Below are 27060 nucleotides of genomic sequence, written 5' to 3'. Positions count from 1 at the left end.
CTCATGTCTCTCTTGACTTTTGATCCCAGAGTCTTACGCCGATCACGAGCTGAACGCTGTTCCTTGGTAAGATAATAACACCTGTAACACCAATCATCCATCTGTTCCTGCCCCATCAGATTCTCCACCAAAGCTAGTGATGAACTTTATAGTCCCAGCAGCTGGTGGTGTTGGGGAACGGGATTTGGAACGAGATGACGACCTCCGATAGGGTGCATAAGTAGGGCTTGCCCTAGCAGCATAACTGAAAAGAACAATTATTTGAAACAATAACTAATATGACTAAATTGCGCTGGTTGCAGTTTTATGTACATACCTAAGTAAACCAACTGACATGATTAAATCTTATTTAATAAATGATTCTACAAATCTTGAATTTTTTTATTTCATATAATTTCCCAAGTTACATAAATCTCTCTATCTCTACATACCTTGGTGGGCTAAATTTACGATCCATGTGTTTTCTTTTTCATGCACGCCTTTCTTTCCGTGATTTGCGACCCTGGAACATCAGACATCAAAATTAAAAGATATGTATCAAAACAATGGGTAGAAGTGACAAAAAGGTTAAACTGTAAAAACAGTCACTGTGTCCAAACTTCACTGAACAATAGGTACATCCAATACTGACTGAATACATAGCCTTTTCATCTTCGTGTTCCTTTGCTACCCTCAATTCTTCAGCTTCCTGAAGATCACGACTTATGAGAGACATGAAATCCTCTTGGTTGAGGCCATACTCCACTCCCGAAAGATTCATCTCCTGTTGCTGAGTGTTGGAGAGCGACATCACATCCACTGTTAAATCTGTTAAAAAGTACAAAGTTGATGTCTATTATTACAGTAATATGAATAGTAACAAATTTGGTTTACTCATTCTGATATTCCTTAAAAATTACATTGTGTGGTTAATACGGTTCACTGAATCCGAAGTTAGCAAGTCGCTTTAAGTGAAGCAATGGAGAGTCATAAGCATCATTACTACCATTGGTAATATTTTCACAAACTCTCTTACAATATGGGGTTAGATAATGAGTTCTCTCCACTATCTTCTACCAGTATAATACACTGCAGATGGTATTAAAAATTTATTGCCATGGTCTTTGAATCCCACCTGAAATGCTTTCCAACTTGACTTTTCATTCGTTCCCTTCCAACTTTTCATACCTACATGTCCCACTTCTTTAACTTGCTCCAACTTGAAAACTTCATTCAAAAATACCAAATTTGTAACTAATTTGTATTTTTCATAACTAACAAACCTTCGGTCTTAATATTAGGATTTACTAGCGCCAAGCTGGAAACCGGTAGAATTAAAATTACACTTGCGAGATCCAGGGACTATTGGCATCTATACCAGGTCACGGAGCAACTACAATTGTAATATGATCCCAATAAGCTCCAGCTTATTGGGATCATATTACCCTTTTCTGTATCTCCACAATTTTATTCTTAAGAGCCAATGCCACCAAAACAAAGAGAAGTGCTCCCTTTATGCATGTTGTCTAATAAGTTTGCTATCTTGACTAATACATACATTAATCTTATTATCTAATAGCAAAGAAATCTCTTTCTAATTTATCCAGATGTTTCTTTTCTTTTTCCTACATCCCTTTCACTAGCAACCTGATTATCCAATAAGTCACCTAAGTAACTGAAACTTCTATTCTACCTCCTCCAAAGCCTGCCCTTCCATAACATGGTCTTTCTGCTCCCTTTTTTTCCTAGTAACTCTTTTATCAGGTACAATCCTAATTGTCTCTGTTATCTATTCTATTTTATACAACATTCAGTATTGCATTCGTTACTATGCAGCCATAAAGGAGCTACTACAGTCATCTTGAGATTCCGGGACCTCATCACTCTGTTCAGAACATGATGGATCAAGAAAAAAGGGGGGAAGGCATATAAGTCCAGGTTGTCCCAGGGAAGTTGAAGGGCATTCTTAGCCATGGCAAAAGACTCTGGAACTACCAAACAGTAGACCTCTAATTTTCTGTTGAACCTCCTCCAAAAGTGAAATAGCCTGTCCGCAATCTCCTGGTGCAGAGACCACTTTGTTCCCCGAATCTGTCTCTGCCAACTTACCTTGTCAGCCACTACATGCCTTTTGCCTGGAATGTACCTGGCCACTAGCTCTCCACTGAATTGTCTATGGCCCACTGGTGTATTTGGACTGTTAACAGGTGAAGCTGGCAAGGAGAAAAGTAGTTGATGAAGAAAATAAAGCAATGGCTAAACTGACTCACCTAAATCAATATCACTATCACTATCATCGTCTGATCCTTCAGCAACCACTTCCTCTGCTCCATCTACCAAAGGATCAGCATTGGCAGAACCAGGCCTTTCTTCATTCTCTTCCTCAAGTTCTTCTGTATACGAGAATGCAATTGCAGCCTTCTTAGGTGCCAAGGCTTTTTTCTCCTCTTCAATTGCCTTGTTAACTATTGGACCAAACTGCTCTTCCAGTCTAATCTGATGCAGGAACTTCTCCTCTTTAACTGTAATGTGAAATGCTACATAAGAAGAGGTGATATTTATGAATGTCAAACCCTTAACTACCATTATTCTATGGAATCAAATTTATGAGTATTACAATGAATTCACTCAAAAACACTAAAGAATATCTACAAAATCTGAAGTTCAACTATCCCTGAAAAAATCACAATTAACTTTTAACATGATAGTTCTGGATTTATTGTGTAAATAAAATCTGTGAGCTGCTACTTTCTAAATGTCAACAAATAACCCAACTACTTACTCCCAAGAAAATCATTTTGAATGAGAATCCTATAGCGCTCATAATTTGCCTGACGCTCCTCCCAATCCTCTTCTGGAGTAAGTTTAGGTGAGGTGACTGAAGTTGGTGGCAGGTCATCCAAATGAGCCCTAACATCAAAACGGTCTATCATGGAATCTGCATCACCTCGCCAGGGCATCCTTTGTGAAGAGCAAAATAAACTTACAAAAATTAATTGCCTCACCATTATACTGGAATTAAACACAATGTATGATGCAGTGCCAGATTTACGTAGCATAAGATTTCAGACAGGTACAGGCAGCCCTGGTTACCGTTGGTATTAGTTACCGGCATTTTGGTTTTCAGGCGCTTGTTCAATATATTCATAACTGGGTTTTACCCTACATAGGGTTTATAGCACTGCTGTCTGGTTACTGGTGGCTAAGCCTAAGGGCCAAGACAGCCTGATAAAATACAAACATAAATATGCAGCTTTTCCTTGTCCCTTTTAAAAAGTTATCCTTTACTTCGCTGTACAACATAATACTGTATGCAGTCTTATATTACTATTGTACTATAATTTATAATGAAACCGATCATGTTTTGGTTTGAAAAAATCAGCTGACAGAGGTAAGTCTATTTTGCTACATTTAACCTAATTCAGAGATTTTTTCTTGCTTCTATTTAGCGTAAATTAATCTCTAGAAACTATTTATAAGGGACATGGTTACGTCTCACTATATGAAGTGTTTTCAAGTTGAAATACGACTTAAATACGTCTTCTTGTAAACTAAATTTATTTTCATTTTGTTAATAGATGGTGCCAGGAGCACGTTTTTTTGTGCAAAATAATCAACAGATTCCTTTCGCTATTTTTACCCTATTTCATCATATGAGCTTTACCTATTCATGTTATCAGCGTGAAAACTGCAGTAAAATCTGTTCTTTCATGCCCATCCTTTTCTTAGTCAAATACTTCTTTCTCCACTATATTTGCAGTTCAGTTTCATCCATGTTACTGATGCACAATAATTTATGGTCATTAGCAGTGTGAACATTTTTTTTCTCAGCTTCAGCTACAAATGCAGCTTAAATTTAGCAGTACTATATTTCCCAGGCAATATTTTCTCCATAGCAAATAAACGTATAATGTAAAAATATATCATTCCTATTCTACTTGACATAATTTGTAACAAAACTACGGTAATTATTTACTAGCATACGTTGACTGAAATGCAAGCATAATGTTGTTGTTATCAGAATCAGTTCGGTTCTTGTAGCAAAATGAAGTTTTCATTATAAAACTAATATTGCAATACTTACCTGAACACCTGAATTAGCATCCTCATAAACTTACCCATCAATTGGGTAATTAACTGACATTGTTACCAACGCTGTCGGTAAACTGTTTACCGAGTTACCTGAGAACCATTAGCAACGCTGCCGTACGTACCGGCTGCCATTGGCCTACCCTTCCATTGCGTCATTCACAATCACAACTAATTGAGGAGGGGAGGAGGGTGGGAATCATTCAGGTGTTCAGGTAATTATTACAATATTAGTTTTATAATAAAAACTTCATGTTGCAATACAATTCCTGAACACCTGAATTAGCCCGATTAACATTTCATTGGAAGGAACAATCTAACTCAGCCTGACTGTCTACGAACATAGGCTGGTAACTCAGTAATTGCCTACTGACTGTAAGTAAAGTATATAAAACTAACTTATTTGTTTCTATTCAGTCGATGAGAAGCCAGAGGGGAGAGTACCTCACGTCAGCCTCGTAAGTCAGGTTTGTCTATGTCATGCTAACTCCCATGTGGTACTGTATACCTCTCATGTGCAGAGTAATTTGAAGCCTCCCATGTGGCTATTTTAGCCTCTCATTGTGTGGAGGAAAGTTGCAAGAGCAGGTCCTTGGATCCCGTTGTTCACTGCCCGCTGAGCATCTGCGAAGCGTAGCCACCGCTATCCAGTTCTGCAACCTACCTATGTTACCTGACAAACCCAAACCCGTTAACAGGACACCTAACCTAATTAAGAAACCGAAAGAAAGACGAACCAATTTTTAAAAACCAACACTAACAGAATCCAAACATTATAATCCTAATGCTAACAAAGTTATTGTATCACTGTATTGCCGCGACGAACGGGCCAAGCGAGAACCCTCCTCCGACAAGAATTGAACGTCCTTCAGAAAAACTGACGTGAATACCGAAACTGACTTCCACGTTGCTGCTTGTAGAATCGCCGACACCAAAAAGTTCCGGAGAAAGGCTGACGAGGTAGCCATACCTCTTATACTATGCGCTCTAGGTTGCGAAACATTACCCTTTGAATCCGAAAAGGAAGGCGAATTACTAGAAGCTTGAGAAATAAGTTCTCGCAGAAAGAAACTATCAACATTCTTCGAGATGGATCTAGATGGTTCTTGGGAGACACAAACAGCATTCTGGGATGAGGAACAAGCTTCTCCGTGCAAGACAAAGAAGTCTTTAAGGCTCGTACCGGACACAGTCGCATTTCAGACTCATCGCCCCCCTACGAATTCTTCTAGGAAAGACACTTTGAATTTGCTACGAACTCTGGAAGATAAGAAAGAAACATCTCACCCCAAGAAGAAGACTGACCTGGCTACTGCTTGTATCTCTCCGATTCTTCTCGCCGTGGCAAGAGACAAGAAACAACACTTTCTTTGTTAGTTCTCTCAGCGTTAAACGACTAACGGTTCGAAAGCTGAAGAGCTTAAAACCTCAAACCACCGACTAAAATCCCACGAAGGGGCCCAAAGCGGAATGATCGGTCATTCTATCTTGATTGATCTCAAAAGATCATGCAAAATTCTACTGTCCGATAAGTCTGGTTGGTGAAATCTGAATGTGCTGCTAAGCATGGACCTATAACCTGCGATTATGGAATACGACAATCCTTTACTCTTCCTTAAGAACAGGAGAAAATCTGCTATTTTCGCTACTGTCGGGCGAGAAATGCTGTGTCCCTCTTTCCTGCCCCCATTTTTTATACATCACCCATCTGATTTGGTACAATTTCCTAGTAGATCTCAGACAGCACGAGAGTTGTCTAGCCACTGCATTAGAGAGGCCTGCATGACGTGCTGCTCCTTGACAGTCTCCACACAGCTAGCTTCAGCATGCAGAGGTTCCGGTGGAAATAGTTGAAGTGGCTGTCTGAGAAGATCTTTCCTCTCTGGAAGTAGTATTGGAGGTCCTGTTAACATCTCCAGGGGGTCCTGAAACCAAGGTCTCCACGTCCAGAATGGAGCAATTAGAGTCATCCGAGTATTTGAACTGTTTCTCAGTTTTACGAAAACTTGATGGATCATCCAGAAGGGGTGAAAGGCATACACCTGGAGTCGTTCCACGAATGCAACATCACATCTGTTCCGCAAAACATGGGATCTTCCACCGGGGAGAAATACAGGTAGTTGTCGACTTACGACCACAATTGGTTCCGACCAAACCACTCGTAAATCGATTTAGACGGAAGTCGGCCAATGTTAATTTACCGAAAGAATATTAGGCTAGCCTATCCTACCCTAGGGTAATCAGTACCATCTTTACATCTAGGGTAGCATACTTTATACATCTATGGCATAGTCATTATTAATTTCAGCAAAATTCTCTAGATTCAATGCACATTTTGCTTATAATAATTCAGTACAAATAGAAATTGAGTAACATTTAACAAGTTTGCCTCGCGATATACATACGATGATGATGTTTATCCCTTTAACGCCGAAGGGGTATAATAAAAATCGTCTCCCGTATGCCGGCAGCGTTCGCAAGTGAGCGCCGAAGCGGAAAAAATGTCTTTTTTCAAAAAATCACAGCACGCTAGTTTTCAAGATTAAGAGTTCATTTCTGGCTCCTTTTTTTGTCATTGCCTGAAGTTTAGTATGCAACCATCAGAAATGAAAAAAAAAAATCATTATCATATATAAATAATGGGATATATGATAGCGCAAAAAAAAAATTTCATATATACGTGGTACCATCGAGATACGAGCGTCCTGTGATACGAGTGCTTTGAGACCCAAGGTGGAATTCGGTCCAAATTTTGCCTTGAGACCCGAGCTGTGTCCCGAGATCCGAGTTGGTTCGGGGACGCCACCGCTAGTTGGCGTTCGCGGGCAGCATCAGCTGGGAGCATCCCACGAGCTCACTCGCATGTGTGACCAACAGATTTAAGTTGTGTTTGTGAGCTGTACACATGTTTTCGCTGTTTTTTCACAAATTAGTGAACTTTTTTACTCCTACCATCATGGGGCCAAAGAAGTACATGCAAAGGGAGAGTGGCGAGAAGAAGAGAATGCTGCCGATAGAGGTAAAGCGAGAAATAATAAAAAACATGTGCGTGGTGTACGAGTGATGGAACTGGCCCGGGTGTATGAACGTAGCACATCGACCATTTGTACCATCCTAAAGCAAATGGATGCCATCAAAAGTGCAAAAACAGCTAAAGGAACTACAATTTTGTAGCAATTAAGGACAAATGTCCATGAAGAAATGGAGAAGCTGCTCTTGGTATGGTTGAAAGAGAAGGAACTAGCGGGAGATACAGTGACGAGAGTATAATTTGCGAAAGGCTCGCATTATTTACGCAGATTTGAAGAAGGTGAAGAGGCATCAACTTCATAAGGGGAGCAGAAGACACGTTTAAGGCAAGTCGTGGGTGGTTCGATAATTTTAAGAAGAGAAGTGGCATTCATTCGGTGGTGAGGCATGGCGAAGCTGCGAGTGCCGATGTAAAGGGAGCTGAAAGGTACATCGCCGAGTTCGCTGAGCTTATTGAGGAGGAAGGCTACATCCCGCAACAAGTCTTTAACTGCGATGAACGGGATATTTTGGAAAAAAATGCCACGGAGGACGTACATCACCGAAGAGGAGACGAAGATGCCAGGCCATAAACCCATGAGGACCGTCTGACCCTTGCACTGTGCAAATGCTAGTGGTGACTGTAAAGTAAAGCCACTGCTAGTCTACCATTCTGAAAATCCTCGAGCGTTCAAGTCACACAAAATTCTGAAAGAAAAAACTGCACGTAATGTGGCGCGCGAATGCAAGGCCATGGGTTACGCGGCAGTTCTTTACAGATTGGTAAACCTCGTCTTCGGTCCTTCAGTGAAGGAATATCTTCAAAAGAATAACCTCCCACTGAAAGCCTTATTAATTTGGATAATGCTCCAGCCACCCACCTGGTCTTCAAGATGACATTCTCGAGGAGTTCCAGTTTGTGAGAGTCCTCTACCTCCCACCCAACACGACTTCCATCCTGCAAACCAATGGATCAGCAGGTCATTGCAAATTTTAAAAAGCGTTTTCAACAAAGCACTTGTTCCGCCGATGCTTTGAGGTGACAGAGAACACCAAGCTTACCCTTCAAGAGTTTTGGAAAGAGCATTACAATATCGTCGTATGTTTTACGTATCATTGACTCGGCATGGCAAGAGGTAACGAGACGAACCTTGAACTTGGCATGGAAAAAGCTATGGCCGATGCTGTTTCAGAGAGGGACTTCGAAGGATTCGAACCCCAAGCAACGGTGAAGGAGATTGTGTCCCTCGGAAAGTCAGTATGGGTCTGGAGGTAGATTGAGGGCGACGTCAACGAACTCATCGAGGAACATGAAGAGGAACTCTCAATTGAGGAGTTGAAGGAGCTGCAGGTGATGCAAACATACGAAGGCCCTGCAAGAGATTAGTAGCAGTAGCGAGGGGAGGAAGAGCCGGAGGAAGTGATTCCTACAAGTCAAATTAAAGACATGTTAGCAATGTGGGAAACACTTTCGAGTTTCATTGAACAGAAACATCCAGAAAAAAGTTTCGACTAGTAGTGCTTCAGCGTTATTTAATGACACTTGTTTGACTCATTTTTGGAACATTCTAAAAGGGAGGCAGAAGCAAAGCTCTTTGGATAAATTTTTTGTTAAGAGAACGCAAATGAAAGTGCCGAAAGTGATTCTAAAAGGCAAGAAAACAAGTGCTGATTAAACTTACAATCGCTTAGGTTCAGTTTTAAGTTGTTTAAAGTGCATTTAGTATTTTTTCAAATTTAGGTTAAGGAAAGTGCAAATTTTTATTAAAGATAAGTATGTAAATGCAGTTTTAGTTTAACTTTTTGGAACATGTTATCATTTTGTGTTAGAAAAAATGCTGTTTACGTAACGGACTAGCCCCTCCCTGTCCCTCCTCCTCCTCCTCCTCCTCCTCCTCCTCCGCCACCTCGACTCGTCCGTTAGCCAGCCGCACTCGCCTGTCAGCAAGGTAAGATTACGTGTTCTTAACTTTTTGTTGTGTTACGTAACTTTGTTATTCATTGCTAAATTTCCCTAACATTTTTACTACTAAAAGGGAGGCAAAAGCAAACTTCTTTCCGTAACTTACAAGAAAAGCGCAAGTGAAACTGCAGTTTTAGTTTACATTTTAATGTTCATTTTTCATTTTCTGTTCTGTTTACGTAACGGGACTAATGTAGCCGTCCAGCCCTCCCCCTCCGTTACTCGCCTCCCTTAGCCGCCCGCACGCGACTGTCACCAAGGTTAGATTAAATTAACTTTTTCTTTTCTTTATTTTACTTTAATTCTATTCATTACTAAATATATTACTGTATAATTTTTTTTGTACTATATTTCTACATTTATATGTGTGTTTTCGTTCTTCATTATTTACGATGGTTTGGGGGTATATTTCATAGGTCTGGAACGGATTAAATACATTTCAGCTAATTTAAATGGGAAAAATTGATTTGAGTTACGAGTTTTTCGAGTTCCGAGCCCGGTTACGGAACGAATTAATCTCGTATCTCAAGGTACCACTGTAATTGTATTCAAATCGCACTGTGACCAAAACGGTTAAAGCTAACAAGTTATTTTTTTTTCGATGTATTGTACACTAATTACGATCATTTTGGTATATAACACTTGTAAACAATCAAGGCAACACAAGAAAATATTATCACAAAATGATGTATGAATTCGTAATGCACAGATGTAAAAAAAAAAAAGCAGTTTTCAAAAATTCACCTTAAATCGAAATATTGTACTAGAGACTTCCAATTTGTTGCAAAATGAAGGTAATTGATTGAATATTACTAGACTGTAAGTGTTGTAGCTTACAATTGCAGTTTTTTACCATTTCGGTTGAGTTAAAGTTGACCGAAGGACGAATTTTTTCTATTTATCATTATTTATATGAAAATATTTCAAACTGATAAAAGCTACAACCATAGGTTGTTTTTTAGTTGTATTCTACATGAAATTGCACACTTTTATTTTCATATATAAAAACTTTATGTAACGGCTAATTGAAAAATAGTGCAACTCATTACGACAACCAGAAACGAAATATTTATGATTTTTTCGGAAGAGTTACTGCGCGGGACATAAGGAAAAAGTTTATTTCATAAATTCACCATAAATCGAAATATTGTGTTTAGAGACTTCCAATTTGTTGAAAAATAAAGGTAAATGATTGAATATTACTAGAATGTAATAGTTTTAGCTTTACAATTGCGATTTTTCGACCACTTCGGTAGAGTTCAAAGTTGACCGAGGTTGAAATTTTGGCACTTATCGTTATTTATAAGAAAATATTTCAAAACTGATAAAAGCTACAACCATGGGTGGTTTTTGTTGTATTCTACATGAAATTGCGCACATTTTCATATATAAAAACTTTACGTAACGGCTAATTTAAAATGGTGCAAACATTACGACAATCGGACGAAAAAATTTCTGATTTTTTTCGGAAGTTACTGCGGACATAAGGAAATTTTTTTTTTTTCATAAATTCACCATAAATCAAAAATATTGTGCTAAAGACTTCCAATTTGTTGCAAAATAAAGGTAATGATTGAATATTAACTAAAATAAAAGAGTTTTTGCGTACAATTGTATTTTTTTACCATTTCGGTCGAATCAAAAAGTTGACCGCAGTTGATATTTTGGCACTATCGTTATTTATATTGAAATATTTCAAAACTGATAAAAGCTACAACCATGGGTTGTTTTTAGATGTATTTTACATGAAATTGCGCACATTTCCATATATAAAACTTTATGTAACGGCTAATTTAAAATGGTGCAAACATTACGACAATCGGAACGACGAAAAAAATTTATATTTTTTTCGGAAGAGTTACCGCGGTGGATGATAAGAAAAAGAAAAATTTTTTTTTCTTTTTTTCATAAATTCACCATAAATCAAAATATTGTGCTAGACGTCCAATTTGTTGCAAAATGAAGGTAAATGATTGAATATTACTAGAGTATAAGAGTTTTAGCTTACAATTGCATTTTTTGACCATTTGGTAGAGTTAAAGTTGACCAAAGGTTGAAATTTTGGCACTTATCGTTATTTATATAAAAATATTTCAAAATTGATAAAAGCTACAACCATGAGTTGTTTTTAGTTGTATTCTACATGAAATTTCACACATCTTCATATATAATACTCCATGTAACGGCTAATTTAAAATGGTGATAAATTTTGTCAAAGTGACAAAATAATTTCTGAGATGTGTTGCTGATACTTTTTAGTGCGATAAGAAAGAAATTTGCGCCTGTGCGCCTGCGTAACGATTGTAAACAAAACAACGCCTTGATCCATGAGCTCCCAGCATCCCCCAAGGCGCATGATTCAAAAGTTTTCGCCTAGTAGGCCTATAACTATTTTTCCGCGAATTAAAAAAAAAAACTTTTTTTATATCGACGTACCATACGTCCCATCGGCACCCAACAGACAATTTATATCGACGTTTCATATGTCCAATCGGTGTTAAAGGGTTATCATGTACGTACATAAGTCGTACGTATATTTATGAATACAGTAGCCTAGCCTACAGTATACTACTGCATATTATTCAGTATAATTCAGTCATTTATTAGCCAATTTTGGATGTTCAATGCATTCTGACTATGATATCATAGAAAAGAAAAATTGGACACAAAATGGGAATCAGATTCGGACCGACATCGGCATCACTTACCTAATTGAGCGATGTCAGGCAGCGATGTCAGGCTGCTTTAGTTATTTAATTTTGCAATCTGGAAACTAGGTCAATCTCTGATGAAGAAAAGAACGTCTTCGCAGCTGAAAATGCCGCTCTCCTATTTGAGTCCACCAGGCCCAAGAAGTCCCCCTGGGAGGAGGCAGATACTCCCAAGGAAGAAGCTTCCCCAGTTACGTAGAAATGGTAACGGTTCTTTATGAAGGAAGGCGAAAGACGCTTTGCCTTGTTCTCTCTTAATAAACAGCTACTCATCTACAAAGCAAAGAGCCTTCCCAGCTGCAATGGAGAGAACTAACTTAGGATGGCGATCTTTCAGTTGTTTCTTTTTCTTCAAAAGGAAGGTCAATTGAGGTGAACTAGGAGTGGCATGAGAGAAACAGTCCAGAAAAAATTCCAAAAGAAACCTCATTAAAGAAGCGTATGCTGTCAGAAGTTGAGTCAGTCCTGTTCTAACTTCTGCTCTTTGCTCTTGCTCTTCCTCCTTTGCAGACACAGGAGACAGGGTCGGTTCTTCCTTCTTCAACAGCGGCATCTTACCCTTAAAGAAGGACAAGAACTCTCTGAAGTGCTGTCGAAATGGAGGCAAAGCAGGATCCTCCTGCTGGGACAGATCCGAGTGATGTAGAAGCAGGCTTTAGACTCATAGTCGAAGGTTGTTGAGTCAACTGAGAGGGAACTGCTCGTTTAGTCAGCACAAACACCTGTCGCTCCTCAGTTGAGTCTGCTGTGCCACGAGTCGAAACAGTAGGACTACAAGGCAGGCAGGGACTGGAAACCGTATCTCTAGATGACCTCTTAAGAGGGCGAGAGGCCATGGAACTATGTCACCAATGCTAACTTGGAGGAGATGAACCACTGGAATCCAACGATAACTGCACAATAAAAGAGCTTTCCCAACGGCTCAATCGATGCCTGACATGACATTCCAGGATCGACAGAGGGAGTGACTGCACAAGGGCAAAGCCCCGCCAATCTCCCTCGGACCTCCCATATGTCTTCTCCATAGCAGGGGAGTAAGACAGTGACTTTTGTCTAGGATAACTGGGGGGACGGACAGCCATCCCTTCAGATTGCACTACACCAGCATGGACACTCTTTACCTCACTTTTCTCCATGAACAATTCCATGGAGGTAGTACCTATCTCCACCATAGTATTGGCCAAATAACTTTACTCTTGAACCTTGATTCAAGGCTGGCAATGGTATCAGAAAACGCAAGATGGGAAGCTGACAAAGCAGTAGGAAGTGAAGGGACTGGAGGACTGAGAATGGGAGATATCCAGGAATAGAAGCAGCAGTAGTAGAGGTCTCTGCTAACACGGGAAGGCGAAGAAGCTACACTAGCCTTATTATCAGTCGAAGGGCTTCTTTCTCTTCCTATCTTACAACACTTTCTCAATATGTGAAATGCTAATTTCCATTTCTCCCCAGTCCTGACATACAGAACATCTTAGTTCCCTCGAACACTCCTTACCCCAACAAAATTAGTGCATCAAGAATGAGAATATACACATTTAACTTACCTACTTTTGCAGCCATCTGCGCAAAACCTAACTCCACATGTGCTTGAATCCGACATATTCAAGCAAAAAAGGCAGCAAATAGACAAAATAAGCTAGGCTAATTTTGACAAAAATCAATAACCACAACAAAATTGTATGTCACCAATATCCAGAGAGCCAAAAAACCATCCAAATGATGACAAAGAAGGTCCGAGAACTACTGATGTTCCTCAGGAGCAGTGAAAAATCCAATTGAGAGGTGTGACGTCGTTATACCTGTTTACCAGAAGTGATCGGTAACTGGTTATCTACACATTATGAAAATCGATATTGTTAACTACAATAAAGTTTTGTACATACTTACCTGGCAGATATACTATTTACTATAGTCTCCGACGTTCCCGACAGAATTTCAAATCTTGCGGCACACGCAACAGGTAGGTTAGGTGGTCTCCCTTACCCGCCGCTGGGTGGCGGATGTACGAACCACTCCCGTAGCTTGTCAGATTTTTCTCTTCCACCTGTCTCCTGAGGGGAGGCTGGGTGGGCCATTAATCGTATATATCTGCCAGGTAAGTATGTACAAAACTTTATTGTAGTTTAACAATATCATTTTTTGTACATGAACTTCCCTGACAGATATATCTTAGCTGATTGGCACCCTTGGTGGAGGGTAAGAGACAGCTAAATAATACAGGTAAGACGGGAAACAACTAATGTTGTAGGATATAACAACCTTGGTTCTCACCTTTTCAGGATGAAGACTTCATAGATACTGTCTCTGAGTCTGCATTGCCTGGAGAGCTACAGCTAGGACGTGACCTGATGCTGAAAGACTCTCGGATCTACCACTGGGATATGTGATCCCCTATTGTGGTAGAATCCAAGTCGGATACTGTTAGAGGGACCTTGTCCGCTTACCTAACAGATCCTTACCACTACCGTACTGCAAGGAGCCAAAACCAAAACCCACCAGACCACCTAACCAAAATACAAAGGGTTAATATTACGACAAAAAGAGGTGCCTCCTGCAACCTCTTTCAGACCACCAAAAAACAACAATATAAAATAAAGGGTAACATATAAAAAATTTACACAGGATAAGTTTCAGCTCCCTGCCCCAGCACCGAATCCGCCGATACGAAAGGACCAAGGCGAAGCATTTATCATATGTGATTTTTACATCACGTAGGTAGTGGTTTGCGAAAACTGATTGATCTCCAAAAAGTCGCCTCCATCAAGTTCCGCACAGACATATTTTTTCTGAATGCAAGCGAAGTTGCGACAATGGTGCTCTCACCTCGTGAGCTTTTTCACTTTCAGTATTTTAAAATGTTCTTCCTTACAAGCAACATGTGCCTCTGTAATAAGGCTTCTCAGAAAAAAGGAAAGAGCATTCTTCGACATGGGCCGAGTGGGGTCCTTTACAGAGCACCAAAGCACATCTTGATTAGCCTTAAGTTGTTCCTTCCTCTTAAGGAAATACTTCATAATTCTCATAGGGCAAAGAGTTCTTCAGGCTCTTCCCCTACTAAGAAAAGATAAACTACGAACTTCAAAGCTCCTGGGCCAAGGCCATGATGGTTTTCATTCTTTGCAAGGAATTTGGAAGAAACGAACACACCATAGAATCTTCCTTAAACCCTACATTGCCCTCGATAGCTTGGAGCTCACTCACTCTCTTAGCTGTAGCTAGGGCCAAAAGGAAGATGGCCTTCTTCGTCAGATCCTTGAAAGAGGCTAAGCCAGGAGGTTCGAATCTAGACGATCCAAGGAATTGTAGAACTACGTCTAGATTCCAGTTTGGTACTACATGAGGACGCTTAATGGTTTCAAATGATCTAATAAGATCATGCAAATCCTTATCATCGGATATCTTTAAGCCTCTATGCCGAAATACCGCCGCCAACATACTGCGGTATCCCTTAATAGTTGACACAAGCAGATGACATTCTTCTTTGAGGAAAATAAGGAAATCCGCAATTTGGGTCACAGAGGTACTGGAAGAGGAAATGTTCTTCCTCTTGCACCAACGTCTGAAGACCATCCCACTTTGACTGGTATACACGTACGGTGGAAGGTCTCCTCGCTCTTGCGATTGCTTTAGCAGCTGTTGCTGAAAAGCCTTTCGCTCTGACCAAACTTTGGACAGTCTGAAGCCAGTCAGACTGAGAGCGAGGAGATTTTTGTGTACCTGTCGAAGTGGGGTTGTCTGAGTAGATCGCTCCTTAGCGGGAGCGATCTTGGAAGGTCCACCAACCATTCCAGTACCTCTGTGAACCATTCTTGGGCCGGCCAAAGGGAGCGATTAAGGTCATTCTCGTTGAATCGGACTCTACGAACTTCTTGATGGTTAGCCCCAGGATCTTGAAGGGGGAAACGCGTAGACGTCGAGTCCGTTCCAGTCTAGAAGAAGAGCATCTATTGCTAATGCCTCTGGATCCGATATCGGAGAGCAGTAAGGATCCAGCCTCTTGTTCTTTGACGTGGCAAAGAGGTCTATGTGTGGCCTGCCCCATAACTTCCACAGGCTCTGGCATACATCCAGATGAAGGGTCCACTCTGTGGGAAGGACCTGATCTTTCCTGCAGAGGAGATCTGCTCTTACTTCCTTTCTCCCTGCACGAACCTGGTGAGAAGCTTGATTCCTCTTTCTTCTGCCCACAGAAGAAGGTCTCTTGCTGTCTCGTATAGGGAGAAGGAATGCGTCCCCCCCTGTTTCCTGATATATGCCAGAGCTGTAGTGTTGTCCGCGTTGACCTGCACTACCGATCTTCTGACTTTGGGCTCGAAAGCCTTCAGAGCCAACCACACAGCCATCAACTCCTTTCTGTTGATGTGCCAGGCTACCTGGTCCCCCACCCAGGTACCTGACACTTCGCTGGTTCCCAGAGTTGCCCCCCACCCCGTGTCCGACGCGTCGGAGAACAACACCAGGTTGGGGATCTGGGATTGAAGAGACAGTCCCTTCGCAAAGAGGTTGGGATCTGTCCACCATAAGAGATGTTTCTTGATGTCCTGGGATAACGACAGGGAGAACGTCAAATCCTGAGAACGACGACTCCAATTCCGATGAGAAAAGATTGTAGGCGGTCTCAGTGCAACCTTCCTAGGGAAACGAATTGCTCCACGCGAGGAGAGCGTCCCCAGCAGACTCATCCACTCCCTCACTGTGCATACTTCTTTCCCTAAGAAGGTTTTGTTAACTCTCTCGAATCCTCGGGCTATCCTTTCCTGAGAGGGAAAGCCCGAAAACTCAGAGAGTTCATCTGTATCCCGAGATACACACACTCTTGCTCAGGAATTAGTGACGACTTCTTGAAATTGACGAGAAGTCCCAAAGCCTTCGTCAATTCTAAGGTTACTTGTAAGTCCTTCAAACAACGATCTTCTGAATGGCCCTTATTAGCCAATCGTCGAGGTACAATGGATATCCTCACCCCTTTCAAATGAAGCCATTGAGCCACATTCCTCAAAATCCCCGTGAACACTTGAGGGGTTCCGTCGAGAGGCCGAAACACAGAGCCCTGAACTGAAAAAATTTTTCCCTCCCATCATGAATCTGAGAAACTTCCTCGAGGAAGGATGGATCGGTACGTGGAAGTAAGCGTCCTGTAAATCCAAGGAAACCATCCAGTCCCCTGGACGAAGTGCTGCCAGCACTGAAGAGGCGTTTCCATCGTGAACTTCTTTCTTTTCTACGAAGAAGTTCAGGGCGCTTACATCCATCCACACCGGTCTCCATCCCCCTGAGGACTTCTGGAACTAGGAAAAGGCGGTTGTAGAAGCCCGATGAAAGGATGGTCTGTCACTAGTTCGATCGCCCCCTTCTCCAGCATCTGATCTACTGCTAGATGGAGAGCTTGATTCATGATGGGGTCTCTGTACCTGGCCGTCAGTTCCCTTGTGGGATGGTCGTCAAGGGAGGTCTTTCGACGAAAGGATGAGGTAACCTCTCCTCTCAAATAGACAGGGTCCAAGGATCTGCCCCTTTTTGGGCCCAGACTTCTGCAAACTCTAAGAGTCTGGCGCCCACCGTTGTTTGAAGGACTTGCAAGTTATTTGTTGGGGGCTTTAACAGACTTGGCGAAAGTCTTACCCCTTCTTGAAGGTCTACGACCTCTAAACGTAGAGGTTCTTAATGAAGATGCCCCTCGAAAGGGTTCTCGAACACTTGCCTTTTCCTTCTTAGCCTTGGTAGGGAAGGAAGGGCGAGGTTTTCTTGCCGACTGTGCCAAAAGGTCCTGGGTGGCTTTGGCCGAAAGTGACCTCGAAATGTCCTGCACTCGATGTTTTCGGAATGTCCTGCACTCGATGTTTCGGGAACAACTGAGTAGAACAGAGGAGCAAAAAAGCAAAGAAGACCTCTGAGCATGGGAGACCGACGTTGTTAGAAGGACAAAAAACCCAAAAATAAACCGACCTCTTCTCACGATCCCGGCCCCATAAAGGGAGGCGATTTCACTCGCTCCGTCTCTTACCGACTTGTCCATACAAGACAAAACACACATAAGATCTTCTGCGGAATTGACTCTGGCACTTCAATTTTCTTGGCTAGGACTCCCAACGACCAATCAAGGAAGTTAAATACTTCTAGCACTCTAAACATACCTTTGAGCATATGATCCAATTCATTCATTGCCCAAGTCGTCTTAGCAGAGTTAAGGGCAGTTCTCCTTGTCGAATCTACCAGCGCTGAAAAATCCGAATCAGCCGAAGACGGTAGACCCAATCCTAAGGGCTCTCCTGTTTCGTACCAGAAACCCGCGCGTCCTGATAACTTCGAAGGAAGGAAAAGCGAACATCGTTTTCCCCGCTTCTTCTTTGGAAGCCATCCAGGAACCAAAACTCCTCAGTGCCTTCTTCATTGAAGAGTTGGCTTCATCCTCACACAAGAAGAACTCTTCGCTGTCTTCGCCGTTGAAAAAAGTGAGTGAGGAGGAGGAGGAGCCGTAGGAGTTAGGGAATCCCCAAAAACTTGTAAAAGTAGCTCTGTAAGCTTCTTGTAAGAAGAGACAGCAGCAGAAGTGTTCGGTTCCTCATCCGAACCTTCTAGGACGTCTTGTCGAGGCGAGCGCGGAAGATCCTTGTGACGGAAGATCCTTAGGTAGGAGGATCCGAGTACGAGTTGAACGGAGTTGGAGAACGCCCTCTCTTAGAAGAGTTCACATCCACTGGAGAACGATGAGAAGATCTGGGATGTCTACGATGAGACTCCCTCTTCGAGGTATACTGGAATCTCAGCCGAAGGAGAGGTAGGGCTCCTACTCCGAGAATCCTCGGAAATATCCACAGGGCGCTTACGAGGAGGCGAGCGCCTACTATACTCTATGCGCCTATCCTGAGGCGAGCGGCTGCCAGGAGAAGAGTGCCTATCAGGAGAAGAGTGCCTATCGAGAGCAGAGCGCTTGCGCGGCTCTCCATACCTGTCCAGTTGCGTACGATCAACGGAAGTTCGACTGGAAGGCGAATGCGCCTACTAGGAGAAGGTGCTTGCGAGACTCTTGACGTCTAACAAGTCGGGTGAACATTCAGGAGAAGGGCGCTTCAAAACTAACGAGCGCCTACTTGAGAAGGGCGCTTCCGGGATTCCTGGTGCCTACCAAGAGACAAACGTCAGGGAGAAGTGCGCCTAGAAGCGGGAGAGCGCCTACACGAGAAGGGCGCTTGAAAGACTCTTGTTGTCTGCCCCTAGGAGAATAATCATGAGTATGACGCCTTAAAAGAGACGAGCGCCTACTAGGAGATCTATGTGCAGTAGGCTCTTGGCGCCTACCTTGCGGGGAGCGCTAACAGTAGGCCGTCTATCATGCACACGACTCCTACCAGACTCTAGATGCCTGTCAGGAGAGAAGTCACGATCCGACACTCGAGGAGAGTGCATCTGGAAGAAGAACGCCTACTTGTATAGGGCGCCTTCTAAATCTCGAGGCTACTGAGAAGTCCTCACGCGAGGGAGTTGAAGAAATAGCGTGATGAGCAGGTGCAGTGCGCTTACCGGAAGCGGGAATCCAATCTGGAGAAAAAACTTCTTTCTCCATAGAGCGTCCTACCGATGTTTGGCGCCTTGAAATCGAAAGAGAGCCAGGCGAGCGAGGGCGCTCACGCGAGCGAGGGCGCTCACTGCGAGCCCCCACCTTCATACGAAACCTCCCCATATGAAGGAGAACGATCCTCTGAAGAGCGGGCGCCTAGATCTCTTGATCGAAGAGAAACGTCCTTCTTCCTACGTGATCTAACTGCTAGAGAGTCTGCTAGCGCCGTGATCTGAGCTTGAAGTCCCGCGAGTACTCTCGTAGGAGAATCTTGTTGTTCTTCCTCGGAAGCAGGCGCCGAGCGCGGAGCGCGAGAAGAAGAACGATCACAGGATTTCTTGGGTTTCTTCGCCTCCACCGACGATTCTTCCAGGAAAACCTCCGGACTAGAAGCCAAAGGACTGCAGGGAGCCTTGCCAAGCCCTCTTCAACGGGCGCGACGCATCCGGGGTGAATTCCAACCTCTCTTCGGAGAGGGAGACGACGAAGAGGAGAAGCATTGGCGTAGGAGCTCCTTCTTGTAGCGATCCGAGGCAGCCTGGGAGCGTACTTCAGGATCTGCCGAGGGGAACGCCTGACCGGTGGGGGCTCTCCCTAGCCCTCCTGCGGCTTTCGACTTTCCTACTCCACTGGAACTGGGAGTCTGGAAGAGGTCTAGGCCTAGAGGCACTAAGGAGCCGGTCAGACGCACCCTCCACAACACTGGGGACACTGCACTGATCACTAACACTCTCCTTACCTTCCAACTGACGAATCTTCTGATCCATAGACGAATCGTGGCTTCAGAGCTGCCGCCTCCGAAGGCGAATCTTCGGCTTCGGTGCGGGGCCTTATATTCTTCTTCATTCAATCCCTTACATTCACTACAAGGGTTAGCAAAAGAACATTCATTCCCCTGCATTTCATGCAAACCGTGTGGGGGTCTACCGAAGCTTTCGGCAACCTCACTTTACATCCTTCATTCACGCAAACCCTAAACAAAACTGAAGTTTTAACTACTGAATCTAGGTCAGACATCGTTAAAGAAAATCCAAATCAAAATCAAACCGGTCCACAATCAGCGTATGCCAAGCCAAACAATGCGAATACGTCCCACCGAAGTCCAAATTAACTCCTGGCAAGCGAGAATCGAAAAACTATCGAGAGGAACCGACAACAGTTGTTATCGTTCCCGCGACAGAGAAAAATCTGACAAGCTACGGGAGTGGTTCGTACATCCGCCACCCCAGGCGGGCCGGGTAAAGGGGGAGACCACCTAAAAACCCTAACCTACCTGTCGCGTGTGCCGCGAGATTTGAAATTCTGTCGGGAACGTCGGAGACTATAGCTAAGTATATATCTGTCAGGGAAGTTCATGTACAAAATTTAAAGTTTGGTCTGCCGTGTGTAGGAATCCTACAGCTGAATAATTGCTCGGTAAAACCCTGAATAAAACCGCTATGTTAGAAGATGGAGCAACCACATACAGGTGTAGGGTCACTAGCCTGGTTACCATCATCTGAATCTAATATAAAATTCAAGAAATACAAATATCACATTACAATGATTTGAACTTCCTTCCAAATATGCATGAGATCCACTGACAACCACAAAGGAGAATGACCAAAAAAAACTGTAATCTTACATGCTTCCTGGAGCTTCAGCTGCATAGGCACAGCTGGGTCCAAATGAATCTTGACGGGACGCCATGTAATTGAATAAACTGTGTTGGATCTTGCTTCTGCAATAATAGATTTTACTAATAAATAAAGTAGGTAACACAAACCAATGTGCTATATTTACCCATCCTTGAAACTTGAAACTACTACATACAGAATCAAATTCTTTATATTTTTTTGCATGAATTACCTTGGTCAAATATGTTAAACCACAATTAAAAATATAAAATATTATGAAATTATAATCTAGGTTAAATACATTTTGTTTGGACATTAATGCATTTCGTTATACAAAACCCATTAATTATAATTAGCCTTATTTTATGAGATGCAGACGCTGCCACACTAATTTGTAGAGTTGAAAAAAAAAGGAAATTCTCACTAAGTATGCCCAGCTCACAGCCCATTGCAAGGTAACTACTAATTCATCTTTCTTGTGTGGCTACAACAGTATTGGACATGTGTTGTGTTAAGGAGACTACACTGTGTTCTTTCTCAGTTATCATGCTGTTTCATCCATATTTTTCTAATTTACATTTTCTAAATCACATATTCAGAAGCAAATCATGTGTAGATTTTCACCCACATAGATGTGTTATAGAGTTTAAGAGTGCATTTGCATTTTTCAACTTTTCCTTTACGTCAGCATTACACTGTTATAATGAAATCACTGTGAGCACTCACTATTTCCCCTGAGGTATATAGTATGGGTTCTTGTCCTTTTCATTCATATTGTATCTTTTCTTAATTGCATTTTTTTTTCTTTTCTCTTATTTTGCCCTTATGTAAGATTCTCATTACTTTTCCAGTAATTTGAGAAATGTGCTTGGCATCTCCTGTTTTAAATGTTTTAGATTTAGAATTCTTTTGCACATTTCTTTATACTTGTAATACTGAACTATGAACATGGTTTACTGAAAAAATATTGTTTTTATGTAGTTTGCTCAGTGAATTCCTAATTTTTGCATATTAACAATGAATATTGTTTTTGCTTTCAGTATGGTAATGGTTGTTATACACTCCATTTCTATTTTTGTACTCCTTTCTATCTTAATATTTTCATTTCTTACACTAAGGGCATCAGTGTTTTAACTCTATCTTTTGTTGTGCTTCCCCTTGGTTGTACAACAAATTTAAGCTTGGATTTTCAGATATTTTTCTTTTTACAGAGTGACAGTAAATTATTTTTGTAAGTACTTTTAGTTAGTGAGTTCTCGTTCTGTTGATGGTGGTGGCCTTGTGCTCTATTTGTCTTTACATTCACTTCTACTTTTATTTCTTAGACAAGGAGAATTAATGTTCTTTTCAATCTTCTTTTACTGTTACAACAGACTCCTTCCCTTGTGCTACCAGAATCACAACTCAACATCATCATCCTTGGTAGTCTCCTTGTTTAGGATTATCATTTTTCCCCTCAAGCCAGGCATCTTGCACAGTGCTTTGCTTGATGATGAATACTTGCAGCCAATCTATTTAGTTGTGGAGCAGCCTCATCTTTATCCCTCAAGTCTCATCTCAATGCCTGCCCATTCCCACTCATGCAGACTTTTTTTATGGATTCTTCCTTAACCTGAGTTTCCTCCTCTTCTTGACTCTGATGTTCTCCCTCTTCTTACAAACTCCCTGTTGCTGCTGAGGTTAGGTTCAGGTACCTCCATCTGCTGTTCTCTCCCTTCTGTATTGAACTTTCAGCATGAGTGGTAACACTTTCACCTCTTGTCTAATTAGACTAGCACATGACCTCCCAGACCAAAGGAAGTGGGAATGGTATGAACATGTTCTTTTCAACAACAAAAATTTCATTTCAGTCCTCTGACCATCTTACATTAAGATCCACCTTTCAACAGTTCAGTGAAGTTGACTCTTCTCTCTGGTGTTCAGGATTTATTAGGGATAGTCATAAGCTCACTGTCTTCTGGTATCCAAAGAATAATGGTAAACTAGAGTGAAAAACCTATAAGAGGCAGATAGAAGAATTAGAGGAGTGGTATGTGAAACTCATCCCTTCTTCATGATCATCTCCTCTCTCAAAAGCCTCTGTGAAGAGTAGGCTGCAAGAACAGACGCAGCAGTGAATATAACGACAAATCTCACTGAAAGTCCGTCAGTCACTTTGTAACTAACCAAAAGCTCCTTCAAATAATCGGTTCCAATGAAGGAAACAGAGCAGGTACACAAGTGACTGCCAACAGCAAATCCCAAAAACAATGCAAAGACTTCCAACACTTTCCTCATCCTGAACAGTCTAAAAAAGCAAGAAGGAAGGAGTGCAAGAAGGGCATAGATCGATCCTTGCCTACTTGTCTTGAGGAAATCTCACCCTACTTCTTGTTTCCTTAACCCTTAGTGGACATACATGCTCACAAGTAACCATAACAGGTTTTGGGTGGACGACGAGTGACTCATGGTTTGCAAAGTCAAGTGCAAGGAAATATTAGAAAAAACATGTATAAATCCAAAATAGTTATTTCAAATTTGTTCTCAGTAAATTTATATATAAACTTCAAATATGCTCAGAATTTGTTACTAATTTTACTTCTTATCTGTTTTGATAATGTGTGAGTTATAATTATTAATTAATTTACAAAAATCTTATACATTTATTTATTTAAAAATCATGTATAACTTCGTAAAATTTACGATTGTCTTGTAAAAGAGGGCACACAAGGGGTTGTAAATAGTCATTTTCAACTTCTTGTGGAAGGTAGAGAAAATTTTTTTAAATTTCTTTTCTTACACCATGTTCACTTCCATATCTTCCTCTTTCCATTGATGTGGTTTTTCTTTTCTTTTTAAATTAGCTGACCTCAAAGTTTTGCCAACCTAGAGTGCTGCATACTGATTTATTACCCCAGCTCCTATGGGTTAATATCAAAGCAAAGTCTTATAATAGCGTTAAGTTAATAAACTGCAAAACACCTCAGAACAAAAGAAACCCAAAATCTACAATATAATTTGCCAACAGAGAAACATTAAATAATCAAAATCATAATTCTAACATTCCTGATATAATGAACAACCATAAAAAAAAAAAAAAAAAAAAAAAACATACAATAAAGATATACAGGTACTTATTTTGGTCATCGCTGCAGAAACAACTGATTTTCTTGCTGTATTGGTTCCTCTCTACCCCATTAGTGGGCAGGGTGGCTTGCCTAGCCAAAACTATTTTAAAATACTAGCACTGCCACAAAATTTTCAAAATTTCTAACTCCCAACGGACAGTGAAACTAAAGCTTTGTAATTGCTTGGTAAGTTGCATATATAAAATCCATGTATGTTCTTATAGTACGTAGTCAACCTATCTATTCATTTTGATTTAAAAGACCCTTGGTTGGCATTCATACATCTGTGAAAGTGTGCCAGTTTATTAGCTATATTGGCAAAAGGCCATTTCAAAATTTTCTGGATTATCAGATATTCCAGACTATTGGACTTTACCTGTAAAAATAATCAGCTTAATAAAATAGCATCGAATAGCAGCTTTAATAAAATTAAATGACCTCAAAAAGAACAACTATGAAGGTTGCTTATATGTAATTTTACTTAAAAGGATTTTGCATAAACATTCAACATTACTGACCAAACTCACTTCCCAGTTGCAAGTTGTAAATTTGTACTTCTGACCAATGAAAATAAAATCAACGAAAACTTATGTATAAAATATATAAATATATATTATTCCTATAAAATTTTGTAAGTTTATGGCTTTTTATTTTGGGTGATTAGAAATTTTGTTTATGATCGAGAATTTACCGTACATGGAGAAACATTCCTGGAATTGGTAATTATCTCCGTAGTTTACTTTATAATTTCTTTGAATTTGTTTCCTTTAATTTGTTTGTTTTAATTTAATTCCGGTTTGTTCAATTAATGTTTGAGGCTTATTTTTCCTAAATCACTGTAAATAAAACAATTGTGCTAATTAACTGACCTCACCTTCGTTGTGCAAACCAAAGTAAAGAGGAGTTAAAGATAACTACTAACTACCTAATTTTCTGAATATTCCGAGCCAAACAACTCTACGAAGAACCTCGAAGTCACGGTCGGAAGGGAAAAGCAGTCCAACACCAACCGTCAAGGAGTGATTTACTCTCCCTCACCTCACCTTACCTTTGGATATTCTGTGGATTTATATTCTTCGTCGTAGTGCTGGACATTTTTTCAGGACAACACAACGATGGGACTCATTGTGTTCAGTGCTATGAATACTGAGCGTAATACCATGAAGAATTAAATTAACTCTACACCTCGTCTGATGACTGTGGAGGCGACCTCAGTGATGGCTATGGAATTATCATATCCATTCTCTATTTCATCCTATGAAAGTCCAATATAAGGGCTGGCTCAAGGAGGAGTGGAAAGCCTAGGACAGGAGTATATTGCCAATGCTTCTAGGTTTGCTGACCAGAAGCAGTCACTACTCCAAGTGAACTAGCATCAACTGACAACCAACTACATTTTAAATATTTCTCAAATTGATTTAGAATCTACAGATGTTAGTTTCTGTATTGCAAATAAATATTTGTTATAACACGGTCGTTTGTCCTAAGTGATTTTTTCTGCTCATGGCGACCGTGACAGGATTGAGGATGTTGGTTGTTAAGAGTTGCTGCTGGTTCGCTTCCAAGCTAGTCAGACGAGGTGTAATTTAACTTTTATATTTCCTTGGTTAAATTTTAAGATTACGTATATTTCCATTACCGTTTTGACTTTATTTGGCTTTATATTCTTACGGAAACTGGTATCAAGATGACTGAGTTATTGATTAAATCACGAAAATATGTTAGAAAGTCCGTTACTGAAATTTACAATAGGAAGGATCAGTTTTCATCATATAGTGATATTGAACGTTCTACACTGAAACTGAGGCTTGAAGAGCATTTCACGAAATTATCTGACTTAGATTCTAAAATACAAACTTCAAAGTTTTCTACTGACTGTGATGAAGCTGCTTTGGAAGTTGAGCTTGATGCATGTGAACAGTACAAAACTAAAATTCAAGAGCGCTCTCGCTTTACAAAATTTACCTCAGGTTCGGCATCTGCCTATAGATAATCAGTCACATCAGTCCTTGTTAAAGTGTCCTCATGCTCCTTTACCAACCTTCAATAGTACTGGAGGCGAAGATCTTGGGAAGTTTTTTGTAGAATTTGAACAAACCCTTTCAAAGTTTAAGTTCCCAGAATATGATAAGTTATTGTTGTTAAAACAACAGGTAAAGGGAAGAGCTCTCACATTAATTAACACTTTGGATGTTCAAAGTCAGAGTTATGCTGATGCAAAAGCTTTGCTAGAGAAGGCTTTAGGCTCAAGAGAAATTCAAATTTTTAATACCATAAAGCAAATCTCTTCTATAAAACTTTCTGATGATGATGATCCTTTTGAATATATCGGGAAAGTAAGCAATTTAGTAGCAAGCGTTAAGACCTTAAATATTGATGTTGACATGTTTCTTCAGTTCTTCTTCTGGAATGGCTTAAATGAGAAATTTAAGTGTCATATGACTGCCATAACTAACAAAATTAGGCCATCTCTTGCAGAAATTAGGGATAATTTCTTTGATGCTAGTGAGAGATATTTACAAGGTAAAAAGTAAGAAAGTAAGAGAAACAAAAGTCTGACACTACTAGCTTGGCTGCCAATGTTTCTTTGACTCTAAAGTAGGTAAAATGCAGCATTTGCAGTAAATAGGCAAAGATCCAAGCCATTTTTTTGAGTAAATGTCTAACTTTTTATCCAGCAAAGATAAAAGAAAAAAATTGGAGGAACTGGGTGCTTGCTCAAAGTGTGGCTATCCAAGTCACATATTATCAGAATGCAGATTCAGATTTAATTCCAGATGTAAAAGCTGCAAAGGCTGGCATATGTCATTTTTGTGTCCCGATGAAAAAGGTGCTACCAGTATTAAAGAAAAGAATCCAAATTCCGAAAAGAAAAAAGAAAGTAAAGCCAGTAACAGTACAGATAGAGTTAGAAACTCTGAGAGTGGTAATGGAGGTGTAGCTGTAGTTCAAGCAGTAGTGTTGCTGTATAACTGAAGTTTTAAATGTGAGGTTGAGGGATATACAATTTTGCCAACTTTTAATATTT

At 40.8% G+C, this 27060-nt stretch overlaps 1 protein-coding gene and 1 pseudogene across 1 annotated transcript in view; one reads left to right on the top strand and one right to left on the bottom strand.

The window, feature by feature from the left end:
- Positions 1-27060, top strand: part of LOC135198609 (CLK4-associating serine/arginine rich protein-like) — a 162916-nt gene that overhangs the window by 76236 nt on the left and 59620 nt on the right. The gene's annotated exons all lie outside the window — the stretch shown is intronic.
- Positions 94-23202, bottom strand: LOC135195683 (CLK4-associating serine/arginine rich protein-like; annotated as a pseudogene).

The sequence above is a fragment of the Macrobrachium nipponense genome, chromosome 23 (assembly GCF_015104395.2).
Source record: "Macrobrachium nipponense isolate FS-2020 chromosome 23, ASM1510439v2, whole genome shotgun sequence".
NCBI lineage: Eukaryota > Metazoa > Arthropoda > Malacostraca > Decapoda > Palaemonidae > Macrobrachium > Macrobrachium nipponense.
This window is presented reverse-complemented; position numbering and strand designations above follow the sequence as displayed.